Raw genomic sequence first — 23,359 nt, forward strand, 5'->3', positions numbered from 1 at the left:
GGCCAATGCGAGGCTACTGCTTGGCTCATACTTGTCGCTTGCTTGATTCTACGTCTCGTCGAATTCTAAATTCGACTTGACTTGTGACGCTCAGTTTCGACGCTCTAAGCTCGATATCTAACGTCTTTTTTCGTAATACTCTAATGACTCATCCAATCCTTCGGATTAATTCGTCATCTCAGATCGGTTATTCCATTGGGGTGTGACCCTTAGGGTTCAGTCAAAATTAAGCCGTAATATTAATTACTTGGCCCATTAATATTACTGATCGGAAGCGGCCTCCACCTAGGCACTCCGATCACTTGACCTCACTGAAGAATTAGTTTTTTAATAATTCCAAAACCTTCTATCAGAATAATATACTTGTTGGAAGGACACCATTCATTTCAACTGTCTCCCTATCACCATTGCATCATAATCCTTCACGAACAAGATATTTGGTGAACTCCCTCTATCAACCAAAATCCGTTTTATCTCTGCTCCATTTATCATAAGTATTAGTACCAAAGGATCATCATGAGGAAAAGCAACTCCTTTTGCGTCCTCCTTTGAGAAGGTGAAACTAGGAATGTCGAAGGGTTGAGGATGGCTCTCAGCATCTAGTGCATTCACTATATGCCGATGTTCTGACAAACTCTTTCTCGCACCGCTAATCTTCCCCCCGTGAACCGGCCCACCGGTAATCACCTCAACCACTATATTCCTTCCAGATGATGATGGTGGTTGCCTCCCATCTCCTTACCGATTTACCCCGGCTTGCTGCCTATCATTTTTGGTCTCTGGTTGGCAATATTCAATCTGACGAGGGGCTATCGGTTGTTGAATTCCCCCCCGAATGCAAACGGTATTGAGTTAAGTGCCCTTTTCTAATCAACTCTTATATGTTATCCTTCAGTTGTGTGCACTCTTTAGTGTAATTGCCAACATCGCGATGAAACATGTAATACTTCTTCATATCTCTTCCCTTTGCTTTCATCGGCGCCGGTCTTACCCAATCTTCTATATTCTAATTCCCTGAATAGATGGTGGCCCTTGGTGTGTTCAATGGGGTAAAAGTATTGTATCGTGCTGGTGCCCTTACACCTCTTCCTTCTTGCCGGTCGCAACCTCCTCTCACCGGACCTGTGGCTCTGGGCTTACTACCTCCAAACACTACGCCGTCAAAGAGAAATTGATTTTTCTCTGTCGGTACAGCTCTGTTACTTGTCTTCAAAAGCTCTTCCCCCTTTATGTAATCATGAGCCTCATTAAAGGCCGCTGCTAACGTTGGGAGACTTTTCCGTGTCAGGTACCGTTTGAACTCATAATTATTAAGGCCATTAATCAACGCCATAACTGCAATTTCCTGCTATAACTTCGGAATTGTAGTTGCTTCATTGTTGAACCTCTTGATTTAGTCCCTTAAAGACTCATCCGGCCTTTGCTCCACCGCCATCAACTCTCCTGAAGTCCTTTGCCGGACACTATTGCTGATATATTATCCTACAAACATCTCTGTCAACTTCTCAAAGCTGTCAATTGTCCCATTTCCCAAGTTGGAAAACCAATCCGAAGCTGCCCCGGTCAAGGTAGTTCGGAAAACCTTGCACCAGACGGCATCAGAATTTGTGTATAGGATCATGTGCCCTTCATAGGATGTTATGTATCAATTTAGGTCACCCGTACCGTCATACCTGCACATCGGCATCTTAATCTTTTCCATCAGCTGATCAAGGATTTCATGCGTAAACGGTGAGGCCCTTGGCTTTATTTACAATTGCTCGTGTCGCACCTTGCCCTGCACTTTGTGAAGTTCTCTACTTTTGGGTCCTCGAGTTAACAACATGACTAGAGGATTATACCTTCGTTTCCTGATTGGTTGTATGCGTCCAACTAGTGACGCCTCCCGAGATGAACGTTTAGGCGAACCCGTCGCATTGCGAAACTGGTTGTCAAGATTGACTATCGGCACCTTAGTCCTGACCTGCTCATTGCCGGTTCCGACATCTTTCCTTTTTCTTCTCATTGCCCTCATTACCCTGGCTGTCAACTCCAGCTCTTCCAAAGTAAACTCAGCCAACGAGTCTGGTATTGCATCATTCAACCGTTCAGGTGTTATCGGCATATTAAATTGATTTTCTTCTAAGGTATAAGTCTCATCTATTTCAACTTCTGGGATACCTGTACCCTTTCCGGTTGCCACATTCAAATTTACAGTTTTTCTTATTTCGTTATATTTACAGGTGTTTCTTTATTTCAAGTCATAATTTTTCTGTGTTAAGTTCTTAGGCGATAGAAGTAATCACTTCCCTCTCCTTCTAGCGCCAAATTGTTCCGAATATAACCCGACAACCCGTATTCAGAATCCGTTAAGACCCTATCATCCAGCTAAGCACTTACATAAGAAATAAGGATTAGCTAACCCCGGGGTGAATCCGGGGATAACCACTCCAATGGTAAAGTCAGAAAGTGTTTTAAGAAGAAGAAGAGAAGATATTAAGAGAGAGAATAAGAGAGAGAGTATGTAAAAAAATAATATCTTTTAATGAAGGATGAACTTACCTATTTATAGAAGATCCATCTGATGCCTTGCAAGTAGCATTCATTCCACGTGTTGGTTGCCCGACGCCACGTGTTGCTCGTCGGACGACCGTTAGTTATGCCGTTATGAGAATATGCTGATATATTCATTATGATTTGTAATAGAAACCCGTTCAACTTGTAAAATGGTTGATATCGGCATTTGTTTATCCGTCATCCGTATCTCCCCATACACTTCCTTTTATTCCAAGAATATCCACTTTTTTTCTCTCCCATTTGAATTTCAAATACACAAACCTTCATCTTCTTTAATCATTAATCTTCATTAATGGCTTTTGCTTCTGCTTAACCCTACCTCACAACTTTCTGTCTCCTCCTCTTCATCTTCTCCACCATCTTCTTTCTCCTTGGCTGACTCACCATCACCATATCATCCGTCAGTCTTCGAGAATCTTCAGTGTTCATCAGTTTGAGACTGTTCATTCTTGTCGTCCTTCTTCCACTTCTCGCGGACACCTTCGTTCTTGGAATATGATGTTTGAGGTATTCTTACTTTTATGATCGTTATTTACTACGTAATTGTTTTTGCTTTTTTCGTTCATATTGCTAAAGAATTGTAATTATAGTGATTTATTTTAGTAATTATGCTATGTGTTGTGGATTGATTTAGCTGAGTTAAGTCGATCGTCTTTTATTTTCGAGTTCATGATAGCGTTGACTTAGGTTGATACTTGTGGATCACTAATTTATCATATGAGAAGATTATCTTTTGTTAATCTGGTTGAATTCGTTTTAAGGAAGGTTGTTTTGGTCAAACAATGAGAAATAAAGAACAATTCAAACCTAGATTGAACAATTGAGACTTTGGATTATTGTTGCTGATATTGTGTTTACTGTCAAGTAATAGTAGAAATAATGCTAAAACTTGCTATATATTGTGTCTACTATATTATAGCAAGTTTTGATTCTTGATTAAGTGTTTTAATTAAACCTACAGACTTTTCAACTGCGGAACCTGATTTCATCAGAAACATGACTAGCACATATTTAGTGGATATGGACTTCTTTTGGTTTTAATAGCTTAACATTGTTGTTATGATCTGGGGACAATAGGTCGTTGGTCTGCTACCCTAGATCAAATTTACAATTTATAATCCTAACCTAACTCTATCAAGTTCACACTAGATAGTGGCAAGCTAGGGTCAAACCACAAGGACTAAGTGTATTAATTTGAGGTAATTAGACTAGTAGGAAGGTTGTGAGATAGGGAGAGAAACATCTAAAACACTAATTAAAGCAATTAACAAGATAATAGGGAAAAGGGAATCCAATTACATTAATGAATTCAATAACAAGTCGCAATTAGATGATCATGATCTCAATTAGGAACGATTAACACACTCAACTCACTCCCGCGCAATTAAGCATGCTAATTATCCTACTAAGCTAATTCACTCCCGCGCAACTAGCCTAGAAAAGGTATGGAAGAATCTAGACTCTCAATCAACTCACTTCCACACAATTGATTGAAAACACAATTAAGAACCAAGAATCAATTAGCTAAAAAGATTCTAGTAAATGTAAGCATCATCCAAACACAATAATCAAGAATCAATTGCATACTAATTACAACCAATCACTCAATTCATTAACATAACCTTCATCCATTTCCCTAGAACAAAATCTAAGCAAACATAATGAAGGAAAACATGTAAAACATGGAAAACAAGGTAAAACTAGAATTAAAGCAAGAATCAAACAAGTAAACTAATTAACTACTCTAATCAACAATGAAATAAGCAAAAACAAGAATTAAACAAAGCAATAAAGGTGAGAGAAAGTTAGAAAAGCTCATTGAATAGATAAGAAGAGAATCCACAAAATTTGCTTCTTCAAGCTCTTAAATCTCCATTGAAATCCAAGCTTTCTCTCTCTAAAACTACTCCTAAACTAGAGAGAGAAAATCATAATCTAACCCTAATCCTAATTAGAGGAGAGAGGAAATGTAAAACTTCCCCCCTTAGGAAGTCTAAGAAGTCCTATATTTATATTACAAGAAGAGAAAGAAAGAAATCCGGAAATTAAGCTCGAACAAGACCCAGAAACCCGCGCCCGCGTTACCCAGAGCCGCGAACGCGGCAAGGCATCTCCGAGGAATCTCCAGAAAATTGCAAAGTTGAGGAAAGCAGAGGGCCGTGCCCGCGGCAAAAATAGTCGCGCCTGCAGCACAAATAGCCGCGCCCACGGATCCTGGCAGCGTCTTGTAGATTCAAACGGCCATAAATTATGTTCTAGGAAGCTTCTTGGGGTGTGCAACATACCTTTGGAAAGCTCTTCAACTCTAGTTTCCAACGCAATTTGAATCGCCTCAATCCGATGTGTAGATCAAAAGGTATGGCTGAAAGAGTGAACAAGACTCGGTTTAAGGCCTTCTACGAGCTTCAAGCTTTCTTGTCTCAAGCTTCTTAGCTTCTTTCTTAGCTTCATCTATTGAACTTTCTTGCCTTTTCTCGGGTCATAAGCATCGAAGAAAGCATCAAGAACCTACACAAATAGACCAAGAGAGAAAAGAGTGAAAGAACACATAGAAAAACATGCAAATCAAGCTAGAAACTGAGCAAAAAGCATATTATTCACAACTAAGGCCTAAAACCATAAACTAAGACAAAGATAACTGAAACAAGACTAAGAGGAATAGAAATAACAAAGAAACACCGAAATAAGCCTAAAACTAAGGGAGAAAAACGCCCTAATATGTGTCATAAATGACACTTTTCATGTTATCAGTTCATTTAGTATTGACATTGATTAGTGTAATAAGTATACGAAGCTTTCCTTTCTATGTTCATTATATCAAGATTAGATTGGCCTTAATTAGGAATCACAAATTTCCCAATATTAGAATATGTTTTATATTGTGTGTTATTGGCTTCCATGTCTAGTTTGAGCCCTGTAATGTTAATGGCAATCAAAAGTTAGACGTGCTAATGACTTGATAAAGAATCTTTCATATGTTTAAAAGTACATCCATGTTATCTTCTTTTGTTGCATGTGGATTGGCATTGCATTTTACAAGGTTGAGTGTATCCGATTCAATTTAATTGGTAGTATCATGGTTTTCACTTTAAACTACTGACAATGACGCTGCTCCTGATATATCAAAAGTTATTGTTAGGATCCAGTGGATTTTATTCTAAGCATGTATTGTGTTAGTCTCTCGTGCTCACAACAAAGGGAATATGGGTTGGTAGCGAGGCTGGACTTTTGTGATTTTTTTTTTCTTAATGCTTGAATTGCAGAGAACTTTCGCTGTTTGGTAGCCTGTGTGGCTCTTTCTTACCATACTGTCATGGAATATTATTAATGAGTGATCTTTTCATTAAGCTTTTAGAAGGTAGAAGATTGAATGACATGTTTGATTGTTTTTTTTTTTAGGGGAATAACATGTTTGATAATAAAAGCAAAATCTTGTAGTTGAGCTCAAGTTTTCCTGCTTTATAATAATAATGAAAGTTATGATGCCACTGATTAGTGTTGAGCATATAGTTACTTATTATCAGTCTAAGCAAAAAAGCTAGCTATGTGTATGCAATACTTGATACCAAACGCATTTCCATCATCCATGGATTTCCCAATGAAGTGAAGCATGGTTACCTGATTGGCTAATTGTTGATTTATTTGACTGATGGGCATTGCTTTAATTAAAACATTGTAGAATTGCTGTTGAATTCTTGAAAGTTGACCAAAATTTGCACGTTCTCTATTTGCTGGTTCATATAGTAACTTTTTAAGGCAAGATTCAGCTCAATGTTTGTGTTGTCTGCTTCTATAACCATTCTCTTATAATTATCAACCTTTCTAATTTGTAGCTTCCACCTCCAGTTAATCAAGAAGTGTCAATGTTGCTGACAGAATAGAGGACCTCATCAGTTAGCAGTGATGAGTGAGGCATAGAGTTTATTTCTCCCTTCCTCATAGTCTAATAGTAGATGATGAGATGGCCTAGCCATAAGATGGATGTTTGGTCTCCTGATTGCTTACGATGAGTATAATATCAATATGTACATAACCTCATGCTTTGAGGTCTTACAAACTTGCTTGTATATCTGCTACCAGTGTTTCTCTGAATCAGAAAACATGTAGAACAAGAAATATCCCAAGATATGTGTGTAGAAGTGTTTGTGATGGATCTTGTAATTGTCCAGTAATCTACTATGGTATTATCTGGTTAAGATTTGAGATGTTTTTCTGGCTACCCTGTATTTGTGTCATTTAAGAAGTCACTGAAGTAGTGTCATAAAAGAAGAGTGACTATATTTTCTGGTCCTTCTAGTAAAGTTCCATAATGTAACCAAGTACTCTAGTGACTCCACGATTGAATAAATCTAAGCCTTGTTACAATAGTCACAGACAGTGGACTAGTGTTTTACTACTAGTCTACAGTCTGAACTTCGACTAAACTCTCAGAGCAGAGTGGCATTCGAGTTGCAAGGGTAATTTGCCACATACTTCTCCTTCAAAGACCCCACCACTAACGACGACATTATCACGATTCTCCCATCACCGCCGCGGGCGATTCTCTTGGATGCCTCCTTGATGCAGAGGAAGGTGCCGCGGGTGTTGACGGAAAATATGCGGTCAAAATCGGCTGCTTCGATGTCAAAGAGTAAGGAGTATTTGGAATCGAAGACGCCAGCGGAGGTGACGACGATGTGGGGTTGAGTGTTGAAGGTTTGTTCGCCGGTGTTGAAGATGGTTTTGACTTGGGTTTCATCGGAGACGTCGGCTTGGACGGCGATTGCGCGTAAAGTGGTTGTGGTGGTGGAGTTTAATTGAGAGACGAGTTGATCGACGTAGGTTTTGGAGGATGGAGAGGTGTAATTGATGGCTAGTTTTGCGCCTGTTTTGGATGAAAACAATAGGACCTTCAGCAGGCCCTTTTCAAGGGAGAAGACTAGTCTCAGTCCAAGTAGTGACTGGGCCGAGGATTTTCCTGCACAGCAAACACACGTAAACTAGCCTCAGGGGTGGTTGCCGAGGAAGGCCCCTCCGATGCTAAAGTCAGTTCAGTGTGAGAAAAATAAGCTATACAAGAGAGTTAGTTGCTTGAGGCTTAATGTGCATGAATGATAAATGAGACTATTTATGGTTTTTATACCTTTGCTCAATAGAGGAGGATTGGGCCTTTGAAGTCAGATGGGTTTTCCATGATGATTGGGCTTGATTGACTTTAGCATGCTTTGAAGGGTTGAACCTTGCTTTTGGGCTTTTGTAATTAAATCATTTGGGTCGGCCCAATTAGATTAACTGAATTAGACATAAACAACTTGCCCCCAAACCCGATTCGGAAGGATGACGGGTCGGGTTTTGACTTGCAAAATAGAGGGAAACAAATGATTGTAATTTGAAAAAGGAATTTGGACAGTTAATGACGTTGTAACTACCATTAAGAAGAATAACTAGGGAAGGTAGAAGGTTTAGTGGGTAGTTAATTTAGGAATGTGGTTAAGTGGAATTTAGTTTTTGGCGATTTTAGACTCTTGGATTTCTTGATTCCAATAAGCTTATATAAATTGCCCTCTCCAACTTCTCTAATCACACTTCGCAAATACACTTCTTGAAATTCGCACAAACCCTTGAGAACCTGATTTTACTCTCTCCTTATTCTCTGCAATTCCGAGCTTTTAAACTGAAATTCGTTGCTCCGAGTCAATAGATCGGCAAATTTCGAGTTTGATAAAGGTAATTTTTCCTGAAACTTGTTCGGATTTTCTTGTTTTCCAACCTCTTTCCCTTTTCCTCGAGTTCTTTGATTTTTATACAAAAATGGTCCGAGACTTAGGAAAAAGACCCATGGGCGCTGAGGAGGAGGAAGAGGTTCCGTCGCTGGGTGCTCGGGTTAACCAGCCACTTAGGCAGATGCCTTCTCTTAGCAACCAAACTTCCCTTCCTAGGAGAGGTGAAAGGGTTTCTTCGGGGAACCCCCCATTGCTGCGATACCACTGGCTTCGGTGCCTTACCGTGGCTAGGAAAAGGCGAGCATCTCAAGCGGTGGTTTTCCGCATGGGCCTCAGCGCTTACCATCTGGGGCCGACGAATGGAACAACTGGCCCGAGAATTATGGGCTTATGAATGCTGCATCTTATGACTGGTGGGTAAACGGAAATGCCCTCCATCACTTCACCGAGAAAATCGAAATATTTTACGGCATAATGGAGGAGGACGGGTATTGGTGTCAAATACCCGTAGTTGAGGATAGGATCCATAGGCCCTCACCTGGTTACATCGGCGTGTACACCAGGCAACTTCAATCTGGACTTAGATTTCCTCTATGTCCATTTATTGTACAGGTGCTGAATGGGTACAACATTTCATTGTGACAATTAATCCCGGTCAGCATCCGAAGACTCATGACCTTTCTCTCGGTCTGTCTCTTCTAAGGATACGAGCCAAGCATTCATATTTTCCGCAAATTGCAGAAGCTGATGCCGAATTAGCAATCTGATGAGCACCATGACCCTGGATGGTGGAGAATTGAGACCCAGAGAGGGCACCTAACCACTTGGCCTAATGACAACTCTGATAAAGATTGGAGGGGCCAGTGGATATGGATTCGGGCTCTTGCGAAGGAGGACCACTCGAATTATTTTGGAGGGCCGAGGCACCTGAGAAGCCGGATCCGAAGATGAAAGCCATCTGCCAAGATGACTTCTCAGCAGAAGAGAAGGAGTTGTTGACTCTTCGGCCAAAAGAGGAACCCAAGGGACACTGGCCGAATGGCCTATGTGCTAGAGACTTGGCTACCCTGTTATCATTATATCTTCAAGGAGAAGATACTAGCTGCTGTTGGCCTCAGCCGTAAATACCTGAAAGGTAATAAGCTCGGCTGGGGCCAAAGGCCTTTGCTTTTCTTTTTTATTTTTCTTTATGCTTTTATTTGCTTCTACTTCATGCAGAATAACCTGTTTCTTTCGGCTTATAAAAGCTGCACGAAGGGAATTGCGGCCTTAAGTACAACAGACTTGGGATTAATGCTGCTCGGCAAGTGACGAGGAACGCCCCAACTATGATTGATCCATCGGCTAGGGCTCCTGCACTTTGGCCGTCAACGCTTGAGATAGTCAAGCCAACTGAGTATTTTTTTCAAAAGCCTTGGTTCTTGAAAAGGGACCCACTTTTTCTGTTTGGCCCTGAAGAACAAGCAGTTGCTGTGGCCGCCCCTATTAGTGCTGGAGTCTTTGCTGTAGGCTCCGAGCAGAACGTTGAGCAGACGTCATCTGTTGCTGAACCCAACGTACTCAGCGCCGAAGGCGAGCTGTTGCTGAAGACTTCGCTGAGACTTAATGCTTTTTCTGGTTTTCTTTTTCTCCTAGCTTTGCTCCTTCTACTTAGATTTTCATTTGAATTTTCCAACTTGTGAAATTTTTTATAATTTTTCTAAGTACTAAGCTTCGGCTTGGAGTTTTTCTTTTTTTTTTATTTTTTTTTTATTTTTATGATACTAATATCACTCATCACCCCCCTGTCTCTTCTACTATAGTCTGATGAAGAAGAAGAAGACAAGAGAGAACCTAACAAAGAATTATCATCTTCTTTAGACAAATCTTCGGCTTACGAAATGGCCGGAACAAGAAGAAGGAGAGCTGTAGTAAACCCGGGACAGTTCTCGGCTGCTAAGCCCCCAACTAAAAGACCTCGGCTGGATGAGGACCAGGCTGAGGTGGTAAAAGAGAAAACTCCTCCTCCTCATGAAAATCAAGAGGAAGAAGTTCAACAAAGGACTCCTCCCATCGTCCATTTTTCTCCATCTCCTCGGCATATACTTGAACCTTTCACTGCTGAAGTTCAGAAAGAAGTTAATGCATTCATCGTGCAGCCCGCCGAGGAAGATGATGTACGAATTCTAGGTGGGAGGCCTGAAAAGTTTAAGGAAGCCGACGAAAGAGTTAAGGATCCCAAGACTTCTAACGTTCCATCCTCTGCTGGGAACTCTTTCTGGACCTTCCAGTCCTCGGACAGGGGTATTGAGTCCACCCCATTGTCTATTGTTGTAGAAGCTATGAGGAGCAGCATGCTATCTCACCGAAACTCGGCTATGGAGTTTTTTGGTGACTTGTATGGCCTTTCCGAGCTGGAAAAGGCAAAGATTTGGGCTCACCGAGCTACTGCTGGGGTGTCTGAGCCTCTGGTGAGGGTGCCAGACCTCTTTGCTGAGAACCCCAAACTGCTAATGCTGGTAGCCTTAAACTCTTTTTTGCCTAAGTGCTTTAGCTTCCTTTTCATTAAGTTTCCTTTTCTGCCTCTTGTTTCATTTGCCTAAGTGCTAATGCAGGCCGTTCATAACCATGTCATAGCTGCGGGTATGAACGAGGAGCTAAAGTATAAAGCCGAGGAGGCTAAGAACCGAGCTCGGTTAGCCGAAATTAAGAGAAAAAAAGCAGAGGATGAATTTGCGGAGTGCCAATCTCGAATAGAGGAAATGGCGACAAGCTTCCGCGACTTCTACCGAGAACTTGAACAGTCTGTTTTTCCCTAAATTAATGAAGGCGAAGCCTTAATCCAGGCCAGGAGTACGGAGCAGGTGATATTCTGAGCTTCAAGGCTCGGATCGAGCAGAAAATGAAACAAGAGGCAGAAGTTCGGTAGATGATGGCCGAAGATTTCAGAGAGAAGGTTGTGCTGGCCGAGCAATAAGCTAAGCGAAGGTAGGATGATCTTGAGGCTGAGATTCAGCGACTCGGCGATCAGTAAAAGGTCAAGGACCTACAGCTTTCCAATGTCAACAATGAGTTGAAGGGAGTCCAGACCCAACTTAAGACCCAAACTGATGAAGCTGCCAAGGCAAAGAAGGATCTCGAGGCTGCCCAGAACTTGCTGAAGGTCCGAATTGACACCCAAGATTGGTATGATGAGGGTTTTGAAAACGGCTTCAAAGTTGCTTGTCGCCTTGCCTTTCATGCTGACCCAAGCATCAACTGGGACTTGGTCGAGGAATGGTCAATGAATCTCAACCATCCCAACATGCTAAATGCTCATGAAGCCGAGGTTTCCTGCCTCGCTTGTCTGGCCGAAAAAGAGGCCAAGAGGAAAAATAAGAGGTTGCACCGAAAGAGAAAGACACTGCTCAGCCTGCTTCATCCTCTGCTGCTGTTGAGACTTCCAAGGCTCCCAGCTCTGATCCGACCAACGCCGAAGCATAGGAACTCGGGCAGTCGTCTGTAGAATCTTGCGGGTCAACATATTCTTAAATGATTTAAATGCCGCATCTGCTTTTTTTGCCTTTCTTTTCCTTTAGCTCGCCATGATTGTACAAAAATACTACTTTGTTATTTTTTGCTTTTAAATAGTTTGTACTAGTTTCAGCAGCTGTGTTTTCCGCTTATGGGCAGCTGCCGATTTAAGATTTCACTGTACTTGACTTGGAAATCCTCATTTGAATGAATATCAAGTTTTTCTCAGCTTTTCTCTTCCATTTCCCTGTTTTCTTTACTATTTGTTTCTTTGAATCCCTTCAAAAATTTTCTAAGTGTTGAATCTTGGCTTAGAGATATTTTTGGTTGAGAACTTCTTTATTTGCTGTGAGTGCACTGTTTTTCTTTCATTCCTTTTACCTCTCTCCTTCTACTTAAATTTTCAACTTGTGAAATTTTTCCAAGTACTTAGCTCGGCTTGGAACCGGCTAGCTGGTTGCCTCTTCCTTTATTGAACTTCTTCTACTTAGATTTTTCAACTTGTGAAATTTTTCCAAGTACTTAGCTCCGGCTTGGAACCGGCTAGCTGAGTGCCTCTTGCCCCCCTTAGAAATCTGAAGATGATATTTTCAGGTTTTTGAGTTAACTGCTTTGACTATTTTGGGGCAGCCGAGGATTTTGCCTAGGCAAATTTTTTGTAATAATCCAGACTCTATGTTTCTGCTCATTTTTCTTTTCTCTTCTATTCTGTTTTTTAGGGATCTGATTTCGTTATTTAGAAGCCTTGGGCTTCGAGGACAACATATTTGACCCTTATACTTCAACCGAGGGAAACACAATGCCAGGGCAATAATCTATCCAAAGTACAATGCTTCATTAGGCAATACTTCGGAAGTGCAATCATCACCCAGAACTGATTCATCTAAAGAACAATGCTTCATTAGGCAATACTCTGGGGCTTTATCAGCTCCTATTTTTTAGGCAATGTTTCGGATGCGCCTATGGCCTCTTTACCTAGAGGAACTGATTCATCCGAAGTACAAGGCCTCATTAGGCGATACTTCAGGGGTTTATCATTTATCCTCATCTTGGCAGGTTATACGGCTTGTCGAAGTACAAGGCCTCATTAGGCAATACTTCGGGCAGCACCGAACGAAAACCTTGAATGTTTTCAAAAACTTTAGAAGACAGAAAAAATAGAAATCTGTTGAAATTTGAATAAGTGGCGGCTCAAAGGCCTTTCATTAATCATGAAGATGTACTTACATAGATTGTTCTTCCTCGAAGGGCTTTACACATGGTATTTCTTAAATACATCAACGTTCCAGTGATTTTTCAATTCAGTACCATCCAACTGTCGAATTCGGTATGTTCCTTGCTAAAGCTCATCATATATTTCCTAGGGTCCCTCCCAAGTAGCTGAGAGTTTCCCATGGATGCGGCCTTTTTGCACAACAGCAGCATTCCGAAGAACAAGATCCCAAACTTTGAGAAGTCTTGCGTGGACTCTTTGGTTCTAAAATTTGCTTATTCTTTTCTTATATGCAGCCATTTTGTGTCGAGCTGAATCTCTGATCTCGTCTAAGAAGTCAAGGGACTCTTTCATGAGTTGTTCGTTTTCTTCGGCTGAGAAGAGATTCACTCGGAGACATTCTGAGCCAATTTCCACTGGAAGAACAGCTTCGGATCCATACACCAATTCAAAAGGTGAATGTCTCGTTGCTTCTTTTTTTTGTTGTCCGAAGTGACCAAAGAGTTTCGGGAAGTTCCTCTATCCACTTGGACTTTTGATATTCAACTCTCTTCTTGAGAGCATTGAGGATTTGTTTATTTGCAGCTTCGGCTTGACCATTACTCTACGGATGACAGACTGCAGAATACGCCAATTTAATGCCGAACTGATTTGTGTACCGCTTTAGCGGCAGATTATTAAATTGCCTCCCATGATCGAAGACAAAAACCTTCGGAATTCTAAAGCGAGTGATAATGTTTTGCCTAATGAATTTCCTAACTGTCTGCTCTGTAATGTTCGAAGTTGCTTCGGCTTCGACCCATTTGCTGAAATAGTCTATGCCGACTATCATCCATCTCTTTTGGAATAGAGCATCAGGAAATGGTCCTAAAATATCCAATCCCCATTGATCGAATGGGGGGGGGGATTCAAGATTGGCCGAAGATCTCGCGATGGTCGATTGATGACTGGTGCGAACTTTTGACATTTTTCTCATTTTCTGACTAGCTCCTATGCATCTATGATCATGGTGGGCCAGTAGTACCCAGCCCTTTGCTTTATGGGATAAAGCTCTTCCCCTTATGTGGTTTCCGCAGATGCCAAGATGAATTTCTCGAAGGATGTAATCAGCATTTGTTGGACTCACGCATTTCAATAGTGGAGCTGAGAAGGATTTTTTCTGAAGTTCTCCTTTAAAGACGGTGAACCTTGAACTGATTCTCTTCATCTTAGAGGCTAAGTTCCTGTCTTCGAGAATTCCTCCCCAAAATTTGTAAGTTAGGATGCGGTCCATCTAGCTCGGCTCGTGTGCGACATAGCAAACCTTAAGTTCTTGGTCCACACTTTTTTCTCGGCGCACTTCCACATATACAGATCAGTTCAGCTCGGTTAGAGTTGAACTTACAAGTTTGGAGAGTGCGTCGGCTTGTGCATTCTGACCCCTTGGGATCAGCTCGGCTTAAAAAGTTCTAAGCTTCGCAATGACGGTTTTAATCTTTGCGAGGTAAGCAATCATTGATGGATCTTTGGCCTCGTACTCACCTCGGATCTATTTTACGACAAGTTGAGAGTCTGTCTTTGAATAAACATGCTCGGCTTCTAATGTTATGCACAACTCTAAACCAGAAATTGCTGCTTCATATTCAGCTTCATTGTTTCAAGCCTTGAATGAGAATTTTAGTGTATATTCAAAGAATTTGCCTTTAGGAGAGGTAATGACGACCCCTGCCCTCGAACCATTCACGGTGGAGGATCCATCCGTGAAAACGGTCCAAATTTTCTTTTCCTCGTCGAGTGTCTCTTGATAAGAACACTCAGCTAGGAAATTTGCTAAGGCATGCGCCTTGATAGCTGCCCTCGGCTGGTAGCTAACACTGAACTTAGTGAGCTTGAAGGCCCACTTTGCTAGTTTACCAGACTTTTTAACCTTGCCGAGAACTTTCTCCAGCGGTTGATCAGTTAAGACTACTATTTTATGGCAATCAAAGTAAGGCCTCAACTTCTGAGCAACTACCACTACTGCGTATGAAACTTTTTTGAGTAGGGCGTAGCGTGTCTCGGCATCTGTCAAAGTATGGCTGAAAAAATAGATCGGTTGCTGAATTTTTTCTTCTTCTCTTAGAAACACCGCGCTTATAGTGGCTAGACTGACCGCCATATAAGTACAAGGTTTTTCCTTCAACTGGTCTTGCCAGTGTTGGGAGATGAGCCAGGGCTCACATAGTTACCTAAAGACCTCTTTTTGCTCGTCTTCCTATATGAGCTCTTTTGATTTTGGGAGTTTTAGCGCTTTGAAGAAAGGAAACCCCTTGTTCGAGGCTCTAGAGATGAACCTGGAAAGGGGCAGCCATTCTGCCAGTGAGACGTTGAACATCCCTTTTTTCGGCTTGGGAAGATCTAGAGCTGCTTCAACTTTGGCGGGGTTGGCAATAATCCCCTTTTTGCTGACCACGAAGCCGAGGAACTTGCCTAACTTCACACCGAAGACACACTTCTTCGTATTCAGCTTCATTTTATATTTTCTAAGGGTGATGAAGGTTTTGGCCAAGTCCGTGACATGGTTTGTATCTTTTTTGCTTTTGATGATAGAATCATCAACATAGGCTTCCATGTTACGGCCCTTTTGCTCAAAGAATACCTGATCAACCAGCCTTTGATAAGTTGCCCCCGCATTTTTCAATCCGAAGGGCATCATTTTATAGTTGTACACCCAAGCGCTTGAAACGAAGGCATGAAGATCTGATGGTACCCCAAGAATGCGTCCATAAAACTAAGCAGAGCATGCCCACTCATCAAGTTGACTAATTGATCAATCCACGTTAAGGGATAAAAGTCCTTGGGATAGGCCCTATTCAAATCTGTGAAGTCAACGCACATTCTCCAGGTGTCATTTGCCTTCTAAACCATCACCACTTTAGCCAACTAATCTGGATATTGACAAGGCTCAATAAATCTTGCATCCAAAAGTTTTTTTAACTTCTGCTACGATGTCCTGGTTCTTTTGAACGGAGTAATTCCGCTTCTTTTGCTTAGCTGGCCGACATGTTGGGTCAACGTTAAGCTTATGAGAGATGAAGTTCGGATCAATCCCAGGCATTTCTGCTGCCAAGAATGCGAACACATCTTTGTTGTCCTGAAGGAGTTGAATTAATTCAACACGAACATTTGAATCAAGTCCTAGTCCAATGCTGACACATCTTTCAGAATTCCCTTCAGTCAACTCTATTGACTCAGTCTGATCGTCCAGCTCCATGGCTTGGGCGCTAGACTCTTCTTGCTCAGGCCTGCTGTCAATATCAGCAGGCTTCCCAGACTTTGGCTGATGCTCTAAGTCTTTCGGCTTAGATGGAGAATTAACCTTTTCCTTCCCCAAAGAATTTTCTTTTGTTGGGGCTCCTTGGGCCGAAGCACTTAAGCCTTTAGGCCTTTTTGCGCAATGGTCCTGCTCTTTTTCCTCCTTATCATCCCGGTCGTCAAGTTGACCTTTGGATGGTTTGAGGTGGTTGCATCTTCGGGCCTCTTTTTGGCTGCCCTTTATTTTTTCGGAGCATCCCTCGTCCGAAACATGGATCATTGTTTGTTGGTACGTTAGACGACTCCTTGAATGTCGTGAATGAGGGGTCTCCCCACGATCACGTTGTACACAGATGGGACATCCACGACTAGAAATTTGGCCATAGTGTTCCGTGCTGCTCGGCCTTTGCCGATGGTGACAGGAAGATGAATCTTCCCATCGGGATATGATGAAAAGCCGTTGAATCCGGATACCGAGTATTGGAGTCGGGTGCCTGGCCTCCAATCTCAGGTGGTCGAATGCTCCTCAAAAGAGGATATTCGCCCCACTACCACCGTCGACGAGAGATCGCCAGATGTTGCGATTTGCAATGCCCGTCACAATTACTAATGGGTCTTCATGGGGGTATACCACTCCTTGGCAGTCTTCGGCTGTGAACAGAATGTTCGGCACCGAAGACTGAGGCGCTCGGATGTCTGCGTGATTCACTTGATGGGTCAATCCCCTCAAGTGAGGCTTCACTGCATTCCGAGAAGTTCCCCGGAAATGACCCTTTTCGACTTTTTTCTCTTCACGGCGCTCCGCGAGATACTTTTTCAAGTAGCCTTTCTGAACTAGATCCTCGGTCTGATCTTTCAGCTGAAGGCAGTCCTCGGTGCGATGTCCAATGAATTCATGGAACTCGCACTATTGGTCCTTGCCCTTTTGTTGAGGCCATGGTGAGAGTAGCCTTGGTTTCTTGAACCTCCCCTCGTCTTTGGTTGTGCTATAGATTTTAGCACGAGGAAGAGCAAGAGGAGTGTAAGAATCATACCTCCCTATATAGGGGGTCCTATCTTTTTTTGGCTCAGGTGCCGAGGACGGTTCTGAGGCTTTCTCCTTCCCTTTCTTGGCCCTTGGCTTTCGGACACTTGTCCTTTTGCTTTCCCAGCCTCGGATTGGGATTGGGATTTTATCTTGTACCATTCTTCGGCTCGAATGTATTTATCCAAGGCGTCCAAAGTTTCCTCCATGGTCTGCGGGGGATGCATGACCATAAAATCAAGGAACTTGCCAGCTTGTAAGCCATTCTGCAGCGCAAACATGACTAGGCCCTAATCCAGGCTTGCGATTCTGGATGACGCGTTGATGAAACGAGTCGGATAGTCTCAGAGGCTTTCATCCTCCACTTGCTGCAGACCCATCAGTTCTGCGGTTGTTTTCTCTCGGTGATTTGCCGTAGAAAACTTGCTCTTGAATTTGTTAGAATGATCCTTCCAACCGGTTATAGAGCCTTCCTTCACCCCCTTGGTGATCCACGCTTTTGAAACACCTTTGAGGGTCGTTGGAAAATACTTATACCAAGTAGCCTCGGACCTAGGGTTAAGGTACATGTTTCCCTCGTAAGAGGCAATGTGGTCCTTCGGGTCCGAAGTACCGTCGTAAGTGATGTGTGTCGGGATTTTCACGTCGGCACATGCTCTTCCAATATCCAACTTTGGAAGGGCGAGCTGGTAGGGACCAATACGGCCTTTCCCTTTCGTCTAGTCGTTCGGACCTCGCTTCTCCCTCTTAGAGAGATGGAAGTGGTTTTTGTCCTTAGGTGAGATGGTTCAGGGTTGGGCTCGGTTCCCTCCGCGTAGTGAGGCGACTATGCACGCTCACCTCCCATGAACCTAAACATTCATGAACGTTTAGGCGAGCTGGCTCTTGCCACTCAGAGGTGGTATTGTTGCTTCTATAGCTTTTGGAGTCCCGGGTTCTAGAACCATCAAAGAACTAGGGGTTCCTTTTTCGTTCCCGTTCGGTCCTCCAAGTGTCCTCTTCGTACTTCTCCTCGAGCTCCCTAATAGAGGGAGTTTGACCACCCTCCTCTTGGCCAATCCCCCTTCTCAAGTTTCTTGACGGAAGAGGTGAGTGATCACAGGGAGGAGGAAGACTGCCTGCTTGGGCCTTCAAGAAATCCATGCAAACGGCTACGACACTCGCCACTTCCTCCGTAGAGGGCCCCGTTTGAGGGGTTGTTTTCGCCTGAGACTTAGAATGTGAGCTTCACAGAGGAGGACTCCTCGCATTTAATTGATTTGGCCAAGACGAACTTGTCGGCTGGCGAGTATAATGGGATGGTGACTTCTCCAAGGCTTCCCTTTCCTGAGAAGAGGGAGATTTTGAAGAAGGAGAAGAAGGTTCCAGTGATGATGGAATCAGTTGATTCACTCTCACCGTAATGTGGTCTCTCCTCGAAGAGGAATGACCATTCTTCTTAGCACTCTTGGCGCTTTTACCGCTCTTAGTCATGTTTTTACTAAGAGTGATTAATTTTCCGCTTAATTTTTTGTATCTTCCCCACAAATGGCGCCAAATTGTTTCAGATGAAAACAATAGGACCTTCAGCAGGCCCTTTTCAAGGGAGACGACTGGTCTCGGTCCAAGTGGTGACTGGGCCGAGGATTTTCCTACACTGCAAACACACGTAAACTAGCCTCGGGGGTGATTACCGAGGAAAGCCCCTCCGATGCTAAAGTCAGTTCAGTGTGAGAAGAATAAGCTATACAAGAGAGTTAGTTGCTTGAGGCTTAATGTGCATGAATGATAAATGAGACTATTGATGGTTTTTATACCTTTGCTCAATAGAGGAGGATTGGGCCTTTGAAGTTAAATGGGGCTTACCATGCTGATTGGGCTTGATTGACTTTAGCATGCTTTGGAGAGTTGAACCTTGCTTTTGTAATTAAATCATTTGGGCCGGCCCATTTAGATTAACTGAATTGGACCCAAACAGCGCCTAATGAGGATAAAGTGGAGTGCAATTGCTCTGCCTATTCCACGAGATGCGCCGGTTACGATGGCGACTCTGTCTTGGAGTGAGTTGGTGGTGGTTGTTCTGGTGGGTAAGGATGCCATTGTTGTGGGATTAATTTATTATTATTTTTTTTACAAAGAGTACTAATAAAGAAAAACAACAAACAAAATCAACGAACAAACTACACTACACAAAAACACTAAAGAGACACTTGCGAGCCAACTTTATTCGAGCCAAGTTGGAGTACTTGAAGTCCACACTAGGCCCACGATCACGCTTTGTACCAACACGAACCACCTGGCAATTTGCAGTTGATCTAGGTCGGTCCACCAAAGAACTCTTTTTCCTAAACCAAGGATGAAAAATAGACCCGTGACGGCGAAATGGTTGATCCAAAGACTTAGCACTGGAATGCAAAGTGGCGAATTAGAAACTAAAATCACAAACTTTTCCCCCAAACTCCTTTGAATTCACCCCTTCCTTATGACTATCAACATCATAAAGGGCAGTCATGCACTCCAAACTATTGTGCGCCACTGGAGCACCTAAAGACTGCTGCAAAATGGTAACCGACTGAGACTCTATTATGGGCACCATCTGTAGCTCCTCATCACAGGATACCTGTTTTTGTATTGTGATCGAGAAATGGATTAATTGGGAATTTGAAGATTAGTTTTAGTTATTACGGAGTAACTTATTTATTAATCTCAACTGATTTTGTAGGAGTACATCAGTTTCGAAGGAGGGGTTAAAATAGAGAGTTTGAGACTTTGAGTTTTAAGAACAAAGAAGAAGTGTTGATATTTTTCCTTAAAAAAAAGTGATATATTTTATAGACATATATGACCAAGAAAGGTAACAAAATATTACAAGGATAGGATTAAGGAGGAAATTAAGAGAGAATAATATAGAGATTAGTAGGAGATCAATCAAATATTCCGATTAAAATCTTTTAGTAATTTTTTATTGCCAATAATCTTTTGTAACCTATAATTTTCATTAACTAAGGGTTCGTTGGCATCATTGTGGTTTTCTATTTTTTTGGGTTTTTTTTTTCAAAATCATATGATATATGTCATATAATGAATAAAAAATTAGTTTAATTTATTAAACTCACGATAATTTTGAAAACTGACAACAGAAAAGTAGAAACATCTTTTTCTTGTTTTTTGTTTTGGTTTTTTTTGTATTCGAAAAAACAGAAAACTGAAAACAAAAAACAACGCCAAACATGTCCTTAATATTCCGATTAAATCTTTGGAAGTTCCACCAGCGATTTATTTTCATCAAAATCCCCATTAGTTATTTAGCATTATAGAGTTGTACATATAATACTAGATTTAAGTTTCTTTTAATAGTTAAATTTAACATTTAATAATCAATTGTAATAACAAAATATTAATACACAATATTACTATTTTTTGTAAATCTTATACAATAGGAAACTGCTACTGAAGATACTATGAATTTTTACAAAGCTGGTCATCAGGTTTGTGTGTTTTCTTTTGGTTTTTTTTTATTTTTTTTTATTTATGCCGTTTTTTAGGGTTTAGATGTTCGATTTTGCGGAGATTTGCGTGAATTTATTTTGATCTAAAAGATTTAATTCGATTTGTATTTGTTATTTTGAATTATTTTTTTCTCTGATTTTGCTACTCCATATGATGAGATATGGAAGGATAACTGAGATTCGAGCTAATAATCGCTAAATGAGTGCTTAATGTTGTTTGTTTTAGTTACTAAAGTAACTAAACATAGTATATTGGTGGAATGAGTGAGATTTGATACTTGAATATGCATATATTGGATGTATTTTGAATAATTAAGAAATTCCTGCAGTTTTATAGGAGTATTTGGATGTATACTAAGATTCTTGCATTTTAATAGGAGTTTGGATGTATTTTGGATATTTAAGTATATTTCTGCAGTTTTAATACGAATATTTGGATTTTATTTTGGATATTTGAGAACATTCCTGCAGTTTAATAAAAATATTGATGTGTTGTGGATACGATATGTGTAGGTAGAATATTGTAGTTGAAATGAATAACGATGAGAATGTTGGTGAGAAGAATATTTTGATTTATAGGTTTTGAATGCTAGATTGAAGTGAGGTATTATTTGAACTAGATTATGATTCTCTGGATTTGGATGAAGTTTAATTTAAAGACTTGTTTCAGTACTAATTACCAACATACTTGTAGTATACTAGCTCACGCTTGTTTCATCTTGGAAGTGGAGTGTAAGGATAGAGTGAGACAGTATTGAGTAATGGATTTGATTATTGCTTTTCTGGATTTGTTGGCCTAATTAGGTTGGGAATATGCAATGCAAGGATACAAGCCTTTGAAAGAAGTTGAAAAAAAAAACGTGCAAGACCAGCTGAGTATCTGGTAAATATGTTGTTCTCTGATTCTTATTGAATTTTCAATCGTACTTGCAGTACCATGTAAGAGTACGTTCTAAGACATAACTTAAGTACTGCTGCAAGTTTATTATTTTTGACAATCGGGCTTTGTGGGTTTCAATGTTTCATATGCGTTTAGGTTAGATCTTGGATGGAAGAATCATATCTAGGCATTAACACTGGTATAACTTCTTACATTATTAGACTTGATAGCCTGAAAGTAGTCTGCAATGAAAGTATTACCTCAATAGCGGCTGGATGCCAAGACATAAGGCTACGCATGGATGGACTATTTGTCAGAGAATTCACTTCTTTATATACAAATGGGTGAATTTTTAACTTTTTACTTTTTGTAGTTCATGTTTGTCCTATAACAAGTGGCTCACATTTGTAAGCTCAGCCTCAGAGCACAACCTCTACGCCTACAGCTGCTGTGCCTGCACCAGTTGCACCTCAAGCTCAGTAAGTTCTAGAAGTATTTTCTTTTTAATCTTCGTGCTTTGGTGTACCAATTATAATTATTAATATTCAATACTGAAAGTTTCTAGGCTTTTATGATATATGATCTTTGAAAATGTGCTTATAAATACTATTTTGTTATGTTAGGACGCAGATAACTACAGAACCTGCTGCTGTAGCTACCGTGAGTCCCTTGATTGATGCAGCTGCTGCTTCGTGAGTTTTAACCGTTTCTTAGATATTTTAAGCATGTTTTCCATCAAAATGACTAATTTGTGGAACTTATGAATAAATACGAGCTTAATTACTTGTATGTAGAGGGGACGCATATGTCCATGGCTAGGTTGCATCTAATTTAGTTACGGGAAGCAACTTGGAGAGCACCATTCAGCAAATTCTTGATATGGGTGGAGGAAGTTGGGACAGGGTTACTGTTGTTCGTGCTTTGCTTGCTGCTTATAACAACCTTGAGAGGGCTGTCGAATATTTGTACTCTGTATGTCTATATACTACTAATTCGTCTTTCATGCTCCCCCCTCCCACTTTAATTCATAAACGAGCATACACTGTGCTTGCTTCACTCTAAAATTCTTGCAAAGATGTTAAGGTTCAGGATTATCTATATAAATCCATCTTGTTACTGCATTTGACTTTAATAGTGCCTCTTACTTGGTTCTTTTGATAAAGAATGTTCTGCTTCGGCATTGTGCCATCAATTGGACTTTGTTATGATTAATTTACTAGTAATCACCCACAATGGGCCGGGAGTGCCAAGAGCTGCAACACAGTTGACTCGCAGCTACAGGTGTATATTGTGATATGTTGTTGTTGCAATTTTTTTTTCAATTTCTTTTTATTTGTGTGTGACCTTGAATTTTATTTTTTTGGACGAAAATTGTAACATTACAGCCTTTTTTAATGAAAATATGTAACTTTGTATATATGTTAGTGTTTCTACATCAATTTAAGTGAAAAAAATGCAAAAAAAATATTTTTTTTTGGGGCACTAAGGGAACCGGTTTTGAATCGAACCGGTGCCAAAAGTTTTATTTTTTATTTTTTTGGGCCATTATTCGCACCGGTTTGAACAGAATTGGTGCGAATAACACATTATTAGCACTAGTTTTGAATCGGTGCTAAAGTTTTTTTTTATTATTTTTTGGCACCCCTCAAATCTACACCGGTTCAAAACCGGTGCTATATGGGGGTTTTGAATCAGTGCCCTTTTATATTTTTCTACTAGTGAATTAAGGTT

General features: G+C 41.0%; 1 long non-coding RNA gene across 1 annotated transcript; it reads left to right on the top strand.

The window, feature by feature from the left end:
- The first annotated feature begins 2,677 nt into the window (after nucleotides 1-2,677).
- Nucleotides 2,678-22,793, top strand: LOC110704756. The gene is made up of 5 exons (XR_002508002.1): nucleotides 2,678-3,063; nucleotides 21,553-21,631; nucleotides 22,002-22,107; nucleotides 22,252-22,320; nucleotides 22,423-22,793. It is a non-coding gene; the product is annotated as an uncharacterized LOC110704756 (long non-coding RNA).
- Nucleotides 22,794-23,359: the final 566 nt, after the last annotated feature.

This window comes from Chenopodium quinoa, unplaced genomic scaffold, assembly GCF_001683475.1.
Source record: "Chenopodium quinoa cultivar QQ74 unplaced genomic scaffold, ASM168347v1, whole genome shotgun sequence".
Taxonomy (NCBI): Eukaryota; Viridiplantae; Streptophyta; class Magnoliopsida; order Caryophyllales; family Amaranthaceae; genus Chenopodium; species Chenopodium quinoa.